At 40.6% G+C, this 11,271-nt stretch overlaps 1 protein-coding gene across 1 annotated transcript in view; it reads left to right on the top strand.

Annotated features, from left to right (window-relative positions):
• STX3 (syntaxin 3) overlaps positions 1-11,271 on the top strand; it is a 145,225-nt gene that overhangs the window by 73,948 nt on the left and 60,006 nt on the right. The window lies entirely within an intron of this gene.

Genomic DNA, 11,271 nt, shown 5'->3' with positions numbered 1-11,271 from the left:
GAGGTCTGGCTTTATGCAATGAATTAAATTGACGTGACCTGGGTTCCAGCCTAGGCTCTTTGAAGTTGTTTGATGTTGGGAAAGCAATGGGCCATAAATGGTTTTGTTTGATTTCTCTTTCCTTATCTGGGGATGAAAGCAGTCTCAAACACCCTGGGCTTTCAGATATTATCTTTGAAAGTAAGTAATTGCAAAACGTGAGCTCAATGAACTATATTAAGTCATATGTATATATTAAAAAATGTTTTTAGAATTGTAGCTGTATAATAAAGCAAAGTATATCTCCCCCTCACACAGAGAACTGGAAGTAATGAGATTACGAAGGAGGGGGCTAGTTTTTTTTTCTAACCACCGCATTTTAAGTAGCTCCTTTTAGGAGGCCATTCTCACAGTGACTCCCAGCTTAGACTGACACAACATTGTAAATCAACTTATACTCCGATAAAAATTGAGAAAATATACCATATGATGAAAAAGCAAAAAGAAAAATTCAAATTCCTTTTAACGACCTCCAGGCCCTGTAAGATCTGGCATCTGGTTTCCTTCTGGACTTCACCTCCACCCACTTTCTCCTTTGTTCACTCTGTTCCAGCAGCACTTCTTGTTCCTTGAACCCATCAGCCACCTTTGCTCTTGCTGTCCTCTCTGCCTGGGAAATCCTTACTCCAAATACTCTCATGGTGGCTCCCTCACTTCTTTCATGTCTCCGCTCAAAGGTCAGCTTTTAGAGAAGCCTTCCAGACCATTACATATGAGACAGCCTCACCTCCCTGACACCCACCGTGCCCCTTACCTGCTCTAGCGCCTCACCCTCTGTCATACTCTATGTGTAGTTCACTTACTGTATGTCTCCTTCCCCACTAGCTGGGGTCTGCTCCAAAGGGGCAGGAGCTTAATCTATTTTGTACACTGCTTTGTCCCAGGTACTTGAGACACTACCCAGCTCACAGTAGGAATCAAATGAATACTTTAAAAATTATTTATTTACTTTTTTATTTCATTTCATTTTATTTATTTCATTTCATTTTTTAGTTTCTGGTGTACAGCAGAGTGATTCAGTTATATATTCTTTTTCATATTCTTTTCCATTTTGTTTACTACAGGATATTGAACATAGTTCCCTGTGCTCTACAGTAGGACCTTGTTGTTTATCTATCTTATATATAGTAGTTTGCATCTGCTAATCCCCAAATCCTAATTTATCACTCCCCCACCCCCTTTCCCCTTTGGTAACCATAGTTTGGTTTCTATGTCCGTGAGTCTGTTTCTGCGTTGTAAATAAGTTCATTTGTATCATATTTTAGATTCCACATGTAAGTATCTTATGATATTTGTCTTTCTCTGTCTGACTTACTTCATTTAGTATGATAATCTCTAGGTCCATCCATGTTGCTGCAAGTGGCATTATCAAATGAATACTTTTTGAATGAGTGAATTAATGAACAAATATATAGCGTGGGTGATTAAAAAAAGCATTTTTTTTTCTTTCTTGGACTAACTTGGTGGTTTCATAGGTGAGAACGCAGGATACGTATTGGGGTGTGCTAGACAGCTTCTAACATCGACCCATGTTCCCACCTCCTGGCATTCATGCTCTTATGTAATTAATCCCCTTCTCTCGCGTGTGGGCTGGCCTTGCCTCTAATAAATATAATACAGCAAAAGTGATGGGATGAGGTTGCAGTAGACCGGCTCCGTCTTGCTTGCAGTCTCTCTGGCTCTTCTTGCTTTTTGCTCTGATGAAGCAGCTGCCGCGCTGTAAGACGCCTTATGGAGGGGCCGGTGCAGCAAAGAACTGAGAGCAGCTTCTATCCCACAGCCAGGGAGGAAAGAATCCCGCCAAGGGTCACGAGAATGAGCTTGAAGGCAGATCCTTCCTCAGTTGAGCTTTGAGATGTAAGCAGCCCCAGCCCATATCTTGATTGTAGCCTCATGAAAGACCATGAGCTAGAGGACCCAGGTAACCTGTCCCTGGATTCCTCCCCCATAGAAACTGTGAGATAATAAGTGTTGTTGTTTTAAGCCATTAAGCTTTAGGGTGACTTGTTATACAGCCATATATCACTAATACACAGCCTTTGGTGGGGGATGAAGCCAGAAAGACAATTTTGGTCTGCATGGTAGAGAGCCTTGTATGCCCTATGAAGGAGTAGAATAATTCCCCCACCTTCAAGACGTCCATATCCTAATCTCTGGAATCTGTGAATATGCTAAGTTACATGGTAAAGGTGAGACAGGCTGGGACCTGGGACCCTTTGTGCTGTGCTGCAACGCTTGAACCTGGACAAACGTCTCCCTGAGCAGCAAAATACAAAGAAACTATAAGGGTCTAAAAATAACTTCATGAATGTGCAGTTGGGGCAAATTCTGGACAAAAAATACAAAAAGACCAAACAAGCTCAACTGGCACCTCTGAAGAGCTGGGAGCAAAAGCAGGGTACCTCCTGTGCACAATACCGCCAAAGAGGTGGGCAGACCACCTAGCCACCCCCCAGGCCCGAGCCCCAGACACATCCCTACCTTCACCCCCACGTAAGGAACCAGCTTGTTCTGCTCGGGGAGTGAGCTAGCAAGGGAACATGGTACTTGTTCTTGCTGCCCCCTGCTGTGGCAGGGGTCCCAATAAAGCCTTGCCTGAATTTCTTGTCTGGCCTCTGATCAATTTCTACTGACTAAGGAGTCCAAAAACCCTGGTCGATAACAAAGGGAATTAAGGTCATTATTAAAATGACTTTAAAATAGGAAGACTATTGTAGGTTATCTCGATGGACCCAATATAATCACAGGAGTCCATAAGTGAAAGAGGGAGGCAGGAGACTTAGAGAAGGAGATGTGATGAAGGAAGCAGAGGTCAGCATGATACAATTGCTGGCCTTGAAGGCGGCGGGGCCATGAGCTTAGGAGCGCAGGATTCCTCCAGAAGCTGGAACACACAAGGAAATGGATTCTCCCCTTAGAAGCTCTTGAAGAACACAGCCCTTTCAACACTTTGATTTTAGCCCAGTGAGTCCCAGTTCAGACTGCTGACGTCCAGAAGTGTAGGAGAATATATCTGTCTTTGTTTTAAGCCAGTACATTTGTGGTAATTTGTTAGAGCAGCAGCAAGAATCTAATACAGGATTAGGAACCAGCATGGTGCTGACCTTGGGTTCCAGAGCCTGCTTGTAACAGTCCTGAGATAACCCGTGCACACCTGGTGTGCCTGCTCTTTGAACACATACTTTCTTGTAAATTACGTTACAGCCACGGTATTGCTTCAAGACTAATGTTGACACAGTTGTTTCTATTAGCAAATAACGTTCAGAACAGGAACCCCAGAGGCTATACTTTCTTTTTTTTTAATTTAGTTTATTTTTTTATACAGCAGGTTCTTATTAGTCATCCATTCTATGCACATCAGTGTATACATGTCAATCCCAATCTCCCAATTCATCCCACTACCACCCCCCACCCCCGCCGCTTTCCCCCCTTGGTGTCCATATGTGTTTTCTCTACTTCTGTATCTCAATTTCTGCTCTGCAAACGGGTTCAGCTGTACCATTTTCTAGGTTCCACATATATGCGTTAATATACGATATTTGTTTTTCTCTTTCTGACTTACTTCTCTCTGTATGACAGTCTCTAGATGCATCCACGTCTCTACAAATGACCCAGTTTAGTTCCTTTTTATGGCTGAGTAATATTCCATTGTATATATGTACCACATCTTCTTTATCCATTCGTCTGTCTATGGACATTTAGGTTACTTCCGTGACCTGGCTATTGTAAACAGTGCTGCAATGAACATTGGAGTGCATGTGTCTTTTTGAATTATGGTTTTCTCTGGGTATATGCCCAGTAGTGGGATTGCTGGGTCATATGGTAATTCTATTTTTAGTTTTTTAAGGAACCACCATACTGTTCTCCATAATGGCTGTATCAATTTACATTCCCACCAGCAGTGCAAGAGGGTTCCCTCTTCTCCACACCCTCTCCAGCATTTGTTGTTTGTAGATTTTCTGATGATGCCATTCTAACTGGTGTGAGGTGGTACCTCATTGTAGTTTTGGTTTGCATTTCTCTAATGATTAGTGATGTTGAGCAGCTTTTCATGTGTCTCTTGCCCATCTGTATGTCTTCTTTGGAGAAATGTCTGTTTAGGTCTTCTGCCCATTTTTGGATTGGGTTGTTTGTTTTTTTACTATTGAGCTGCATGAGCTGTTTATATATTTTGGAGATTAACCCTTTGTCCATTGATTCATTGGCAAATATTTTCTCCCATTCTGAGGGTTGTCTTTTCGTCTTGTTTATGGTTTCCTTTGCTGTGCAAAAGCTTTGAAGTTTCATTAGGTCCCATTTGTTTATTTTTGTTTTTATTTCCATTACTCTAGGAGATAGATCAAAAAATATCTTGCTGTGATTTATGTCAAAGAGTGTTCTTCCTATGTTTTCCTTTAAGAGTTTAATAGTGCCCGGTCTTACACTTAGGTCTCTAATCCATTTTGAGTTTATTTTTGTGTATGGTGTTAGGGAGTGTTCTAATTTCATTCTTTTATATGTAGCTGTCCAGTTTTCCCAGCACCACTTACTGAAGAGACTGTCTTTTCTCCATTGTGTATCCTTGCCTCCTTTGTCATAGATTAGTTGACCATAGGTGCGTGGGTTTATCTCTGGGCTTTCTATCCTGTTCCATTGATCTATATTTCTGTTTTTGTGTCAGTACCATCTTGTCTTGATTACTGTAGCTTTGTAGTGTAGTCTGAAGTCAGGGAGTCTGATTCCTCCAGCTCCATTTATTTCCCTCAAGACTGCTTTGGCTATTCGGGGTTTTTTGTGTCTCCATACAAATTTTAAGATTTTCTGTTCTAGTTTTGTAAAAAATGCCATTGGTAATTTGATAAGGATTGCATTGAATCTGTAGATTGCTTTGGGTAGTATAGTCATTTTCACAATGTTGATTCTTCCAATCCAAGAACATGGTATATCTCTCCATCTCTTGGTATTATCTTTAATTTCTTTCATCAGTGTCTTATCGTTTTCTGCATACAGGTCTTTTGTCTCCCTAGGTAGGTTTATTCCTCGGTATTTTATTCTTTCTGTTGCAATGGTAAATGGGAGTGTTTCCTTAATTTCTTTTTCAGATTTTTCATCATTAGTGTATAGGAATGCAAGAGATTTCTGTGCATTAATTTTGTATCCTGCTACTTTACCAAATTCATTGATTAGCTGTAGTAGTTTTTGGGTGGCATCGTTAGGATTCTTTATGTATAGTATCATGTCATCTGCAAACAGTGACAGCTTTACTTCTTCTTTTCCGATTTGTATTCCTTTTATTTCTTTTTTTCTCTGATTGCCATGGCTAGGACTTCCAAAACTATGTTGAATAATGGTGGTGAGAGTGGACATCCTTGTCTTGCTCCTGATCTTAGAGGAAATGCTTTCAGTTTTTCACCATTGAGAATGATGTTTGCTGTGGGTTTGTCATATATGGCCTTTATGATGTTGAGGTAGGTTCCCTCTATGCCAACTTTTTGGAGAGTTTTTATATAAATGGGTGTTGAATTTTGTCAAAAGCTTTTTCTGCGTCTATTGAGATGATCATATGGCTTTTCTTCTTCAATTTGTTAACATGGTGCATCACATTGATTGATTTGCGTATATTGAAGAATCCTTGCATCACTGGGATAAATCCCACTGGATCATGGTGTATGATCCTTTTAATGTGTTGTTGGATTCTGTTTGCTAGTATTTTGTTGAGGATTTTTGCATCTATATTCATTCAAGTGATATTGGTCTGTAATTTTCTTTTTTCGTAGTATCTTTCTCTGGTTTTGGTATAAGGGTGATGGTGGCCTCATAGAATGAGTTTGGAAGTGTTCCTTCTTCTGCAGTTTTTTGGAAGAGTTTGAGAATGATGGATGTTAGCTCTTCTCTAAATGTTTGATAGAATTCACCTGTGAAGCCATCTGGTCCTGGACTTTTGTTTACTGGAAGATTTTTCATCACAGTTTCAATTTCATTACTTGTGATTGGTCTCTTCATATTTTCTATTTCTTCCTGGTTCAGTCTTGGAAGGTTATACCTTTCTAAGAATTTGTCCATTTCTTCCAGGTTGTCCAATTTATTGGCATAGTGTTGCTTGTAGTAGTCTCTTAGGATGCTTTGTATTTCTGCAGTGTCTTTTGTAACTTCTCCATTTTCATTTCTGATTTTATTGATTTGAGTCCTCTTCCTCTTTTGCTTGTTGAGTCTGGCTAATGGTTTATCAATTTTGTATATCTTCTCAAAGAACCAGCTTTTAGTTTTATTGATCTTTGCTATTGTTTTCTTTGTTTCTATTTCATTTATTTCTGCTCTGATCTTTATGATTTCTTTCCTTCTGCTAACTTTGGATTTTGTTTGTTCTTCTTTCTCTAATTCCTTTAGGTGTAAGGTTAGATTGTTTATTTGAGATTTTTCTTGTTTCTTGAGGTAGGCTTGTATGTCTATAAACTTCTCTCTCAGAACTGCTTTTGCTGCATCCCATAGGTTTTGGATCATCGTGTTTTCATTGTCATTTGTCTCTAGGTATTTTTTGATTTCCTCTTTGATTTCTTCAGTGATCTCTTTGTTATTTAGTAACGTATTGTTTAGCCTCCATGTGTTTGTGTTTTTTTACGTTTTTTTCCCCCTGTAATTCATTTCTAATCTCATAGCGTTGTGGTCAGAAAAGATGCTTGATATGATTTCAATTTTCTTAAATTTACTGAGGCTTGATTTGTGACCCAAGATATGATCTATCCTAGAGAATGTTCCGTGCACACTTGAGAAGAAAGTATAATTTGCTGCTTTGGGATGGAATGTCCTATAAATATCAATTACATCTATCTGGTCTATTGTGTCATTTAAAGCTTGTGTTTCCTTATTAATTTTCTGTTTGGATGATATGTCCATTGGCGTAAGTGAGGTGTTAAAGTCCCCCACTATTATTGTGTTATTGTCAATTTCCTCTTTTAGAGCTGTTAGCAGTTGCCTTATGTATTGAGGTGCTCCTATGTTGCGTATATATATATTTATAATTGTTATATCTTCTTCTTGGATCGATCCCTTGATCATTGTGTTATGTCCTTCCTTGTCTCTTGTAACATTCTTTATTTTAAAGTCTATTTTATCTGATATGGGTATTGCTACTCCAGCTTTCTTTTGATTTCCATTTGCATGGAATATCTTTTTCCATCCCCTCACTTTCAGTCTGTATGTGTCCCTAGGTCTGAAATGGGTCTCTTGTAGACAGCATATATATATGGGTCTTGTTTTTGTATCCATTCAGCAAGCCTGTGTCGTTTGGTTGGAGCATTTAATCCATTCACGTTTAAGATAATTATCGATATGTATATTCCTATGACCATTTTCTTAGTTGTTTTGTGTTAGTTTTTGTAGGTCCTTTTCTTCTTTTGTGTTTCCCACTTAGAGAAGTTCCTTTAGCATTTGTGGTAGAGCTGGTTTGGTGTAGTTGAATTCTCTTAGCTTTTGCTTGTCTGTAAAGCTTTTGGTTTCTTCATTGAATCTGAATGAGATCCTTGCTGGGTAGAGTAATCTTGGCTGTAGATTCTTCCGTTTCATCACTTTAAGTATATCATGCCACGCCCTTCTGGCTTGTAGAGTTTCTGCTGAGGAGTCAGCTGTTAACGTTATGGGAGTTCTCTTGTTTGTTATTTGTCATTTTTCCCTTGCTGCTTTCAATAATTTTTCTTTGTCTTTAATTTTTGCCAATTTGATTACTATGTGTCTCAGCGTGTTTCTCCTTGGGTTTATCCTGTATGGGACGCTCTGTGCTTCCTGGACTTGCGTGGCTATTTCCTTTCCCATGTTAGGGAAGTTTTCGACTATAATCTCTTCAAATATTTTCTCGGGTCCTTTCTCTCCCTCTTCTCCTTCTGGGACCCCTATAATGTGAATGTTGTTGCATTTAATGTTGTCCCAGAGGTCTCTTAGGCTGTCTTCATTTCTTTTCATTATTTTTTCTTTAGTCTGTTCCACAGCAGTGAATTCCACCGTTCTGTCTTCCAGGTCACTTATCCATTCCTCTGCCTCAGTTATTCTGCTATTGATTCCTTCTAGTGTAGTTTTCATTTCAGTTATTGTATTGTTCATCTCTGTTTGTTTGTTCTTTAATTCTTCTAGGTCCTTTTTAAACATTTCTTGCATCTTCTTGATCTTTGCCTCCATTCTTTTAATGAGGTCCTGGATCATCTTCACTGTCATTATTCTGAACTGTTTTTCTGGAAGGTTGCCTGTCTCCACTTCGTTGAGTTGTTTTTCTGGGGTTTTATCTTGTTCCTTCATCTGGTACATAGCCCTCTGCCTTTTCATCTTGTCTATCTTTCTGTGAATGTGGTTTTTGTTCCACAGGCTGCAGGATTGTAGTTCTTCTTGCTTCTGCTGTGTGCCCTCTGGTGGATGAGACTATCTAAGAGGGTTGTGGAAGTTTCCTGATGGGTGGGACTGGTCGTGGGTAGAGGTGGCTGTTGCTCTGGTGGGCAGAGCTCATTAAAACTTTAATCCACTTGTCTGCTGATGGGTGGGGCTGGGTTCCCTCCCTGTTGGTTGTTTGGCCTGAGGCGACCCAACACTGGGGTCTAGCCGGGCTCTTTAGTGGAGCTAATGGCGGACTCTGGGAGGGCTCACGCCAAGGAGTACTTCTCAGAACTTCTGCTGCCAGTGTCCTTGTCCTTACGGTGAGGCACAGCCACCCCCCGCCTCTGCAGAAGACCCTCCAACACTAGCAGGTAGGTCTGGTTCAGTCTCCTACGGGGTCACTGCTCTTTCCCCTGGGTCCTGATGCGCACACTACTTTGTGTGTGCCTTCCAAGAGTGGAGTCTGTTTCCCCCAGTCCTGTCAAAGTCCTGCAGTCAAATCCCGCTAGCCTTCAAAGTCTGATTCTCTAGGAATTCCTCCTCCCGTTGCCGGACCCCCAGGTTCGGAAGCCTGACGTGGGACTCAGAACCTTCACTCCAGTGGGTGGACTTCTGTGGTATAAATGTTCTCTAGTTTGTGAGTCACCCACCCAGCAGTTGTGGGATTTGATTTTATTGTGATTGCGCCCCTCCTACCATCTCATTGCAGCTTCTCCTTTATCTTTGGATGTGGGGTATCTTTTTTGGTGAGTTCCAGTGTCTTCCTGTCGATGATTGTTCAGCAGTTAGTTGTGATTCCGGTGTTCTTGAAAGAGGGAGTGAGAGCACGTCCTTCTACTCCGCCATCTTGAACCAATCTCCTCTATAGTTTCTTAAAGCATATGTTTTGATAGTCTTTGGTTAACTCTTGGCTGGACTTATTGATTTATTTCCTTGTTTGTTTTTTCCTGTGCCTCATTTTCTGGTATCAAAGCACTGAGATTCTCTCTGGACATCTGAAAGGTTTATTTGTGTTGATTACTTCTTTGTAGGTGTAAGTTTCTCCCCTCAGACTCAGTCTAGGTTCTGACATAATCTCAAGCCATAGGATCTTCTCAGAATGCAAGTGTGGCCAGAGCTATGTTTCACTGGCCAATGTTAGTGGAATGCTAAAGAAACGTTATTCCATTGACCTTCATGTCTCTTTCAGAGATTGAAGGCATTCCTATCAGACAACAGTGTTACTACCTTCTACTTAAAGACCATGGGCTGGGAGAAACTCATCTTTCTCCATCAGAAACGGAGATTAGCAGTGCTAGAGGGGAGTGTTGGAAGACATAGTGGCATAAAGTGAGGTTTGATATTTAATCCAATCAGAATTAAATGAGAATTGAAAAGAAAATGACTTTAATGTTGTGATGGCATGTTACTTGACTCCATGTTGGTATACCAATGAGTTTAATTTCTTGTACCACATTTGGGAAAATAGGTCTAACATAAATTGGGTGCTTTACTGGTATTGGCTGAATATTACAGAAAATGAGCTAGAATCATTGAGAGAGAGTTAGGGATGTTGGAGAGACCCATTCCAACTTTGTTACATTGAGATTCAGTTTCATTGGTTATTTCAGGGGCAATATTTCCTGTTATTTTGACATATTTGTGTTTGTGTATATATATATATATATATATATTTTTTTTTTTGCGATACGCGGGCCTCTCACTGTTGTGGCCTCTCCCGTTGCGGAGCACAGGCTCTGGACGCTCAGGCTCAGCAGCCATGGCTCACGGGCCCAGCCGCTCCGTGGCATGTGGGATCTTCCCAGACCGGCGCACGAACCCGCGTCCCCCGCATCGGCAGGCGGACTCTCAACCACTGTGCCACCAGGGAAGCCCCTGTGTTTATATTTTTTGCTTGAGCTTCCTTTATGGACAACATTGACCATATGTTCTGGTTTTCCCAGGATAGTCCCAGTTTTTAATCTGTTTTTTTTCTGAGTATATTTATTAATAATGTTCACTTTCACTCTTAACAGAGTTATGGTTGGATGATAAACTGTATGGTCACACTGTGCTGGACAGCAATGCCAGTCCTAATAGTTTGCATATTTGTGACCTAAACCATTATCCTTCAATTTCACATAGATTGTATAGTCTACAAATAGATCTGACAGCTGGTACTGCATGCTCACAGCACCATGGAGACCCCCCTGTCTCTAATTTAGCTTTCAAGATGTGACACAGACCCAAGAGGATGGAATCCCTTGCTGTGTAGTTGTGAAGGCATCTGTCACACCCGGTTAATGAAGGCCAGGGCAGAGCTGAACCTGAGAGTTGAAGATCAGTGCCAGAAAGCAGTGTGTAGGAAGAGGGTTACTGTGTGTAGGAATCAGGGTTACTGGTGGAGGGGGAGAAGAGAAGAGTATCATGAAAACACAAGGAGCAATGAGGAAGACATTTTTGAAATAAGTTAACTAATTCTACCTAAAGGGCTCTTTCTTTTGGAGGTTATTTTAAATGAATTACTTTATGCTTTATCTGAAGCACCTTTTGTCCTCCGGCTTCTTAAAGGCACTTCTGGTTCCTGACTGAATGTGCACATAGCTCAGGTACTCAGTAAGAGGTGTAACCCAGCTCATGCTAAGACATGATTCAACTTTTTCTTTAAAGTGAATTCTGCTGAAATGAACATTGGAGTCATTCTTTTTTTACATGTGTATTTTGATGATATGACTATAAGGGTGATTTTTATGGTGAAATGAAAGGAAAATAAATGTGGGAGAACAAGTGGGACCCAGGGGAGGCAGCTGGAAGAGGGAATGAAAGTGTTCCTCAAACTTTGTGGACTGACTTTTATGTGTAAGCTTCACATTTCACCCTTTCTCCATGGCAATATTTTTCTCTCTACCCACTGCC

Source organism: Pseudorca crassidens, chromosome 9, assembly GCF_039906515.1.
Source record: "Pseudorca crassidens isolate mPseCra1 chromosome 9, mPseCra1.hap1, whole genome shotgun sequence".
Lineage (NCBI taxonomy): Eukaryota > Metazoa > Chordata > Mammalia > Artiodactyla > Delphinidae > Pseudorca > Pseudorca crassidens.
Note: the sequence above shows the minus strand (reverse complement) of the source record. Positions and strands in the feature narration are given on the sequence as shown.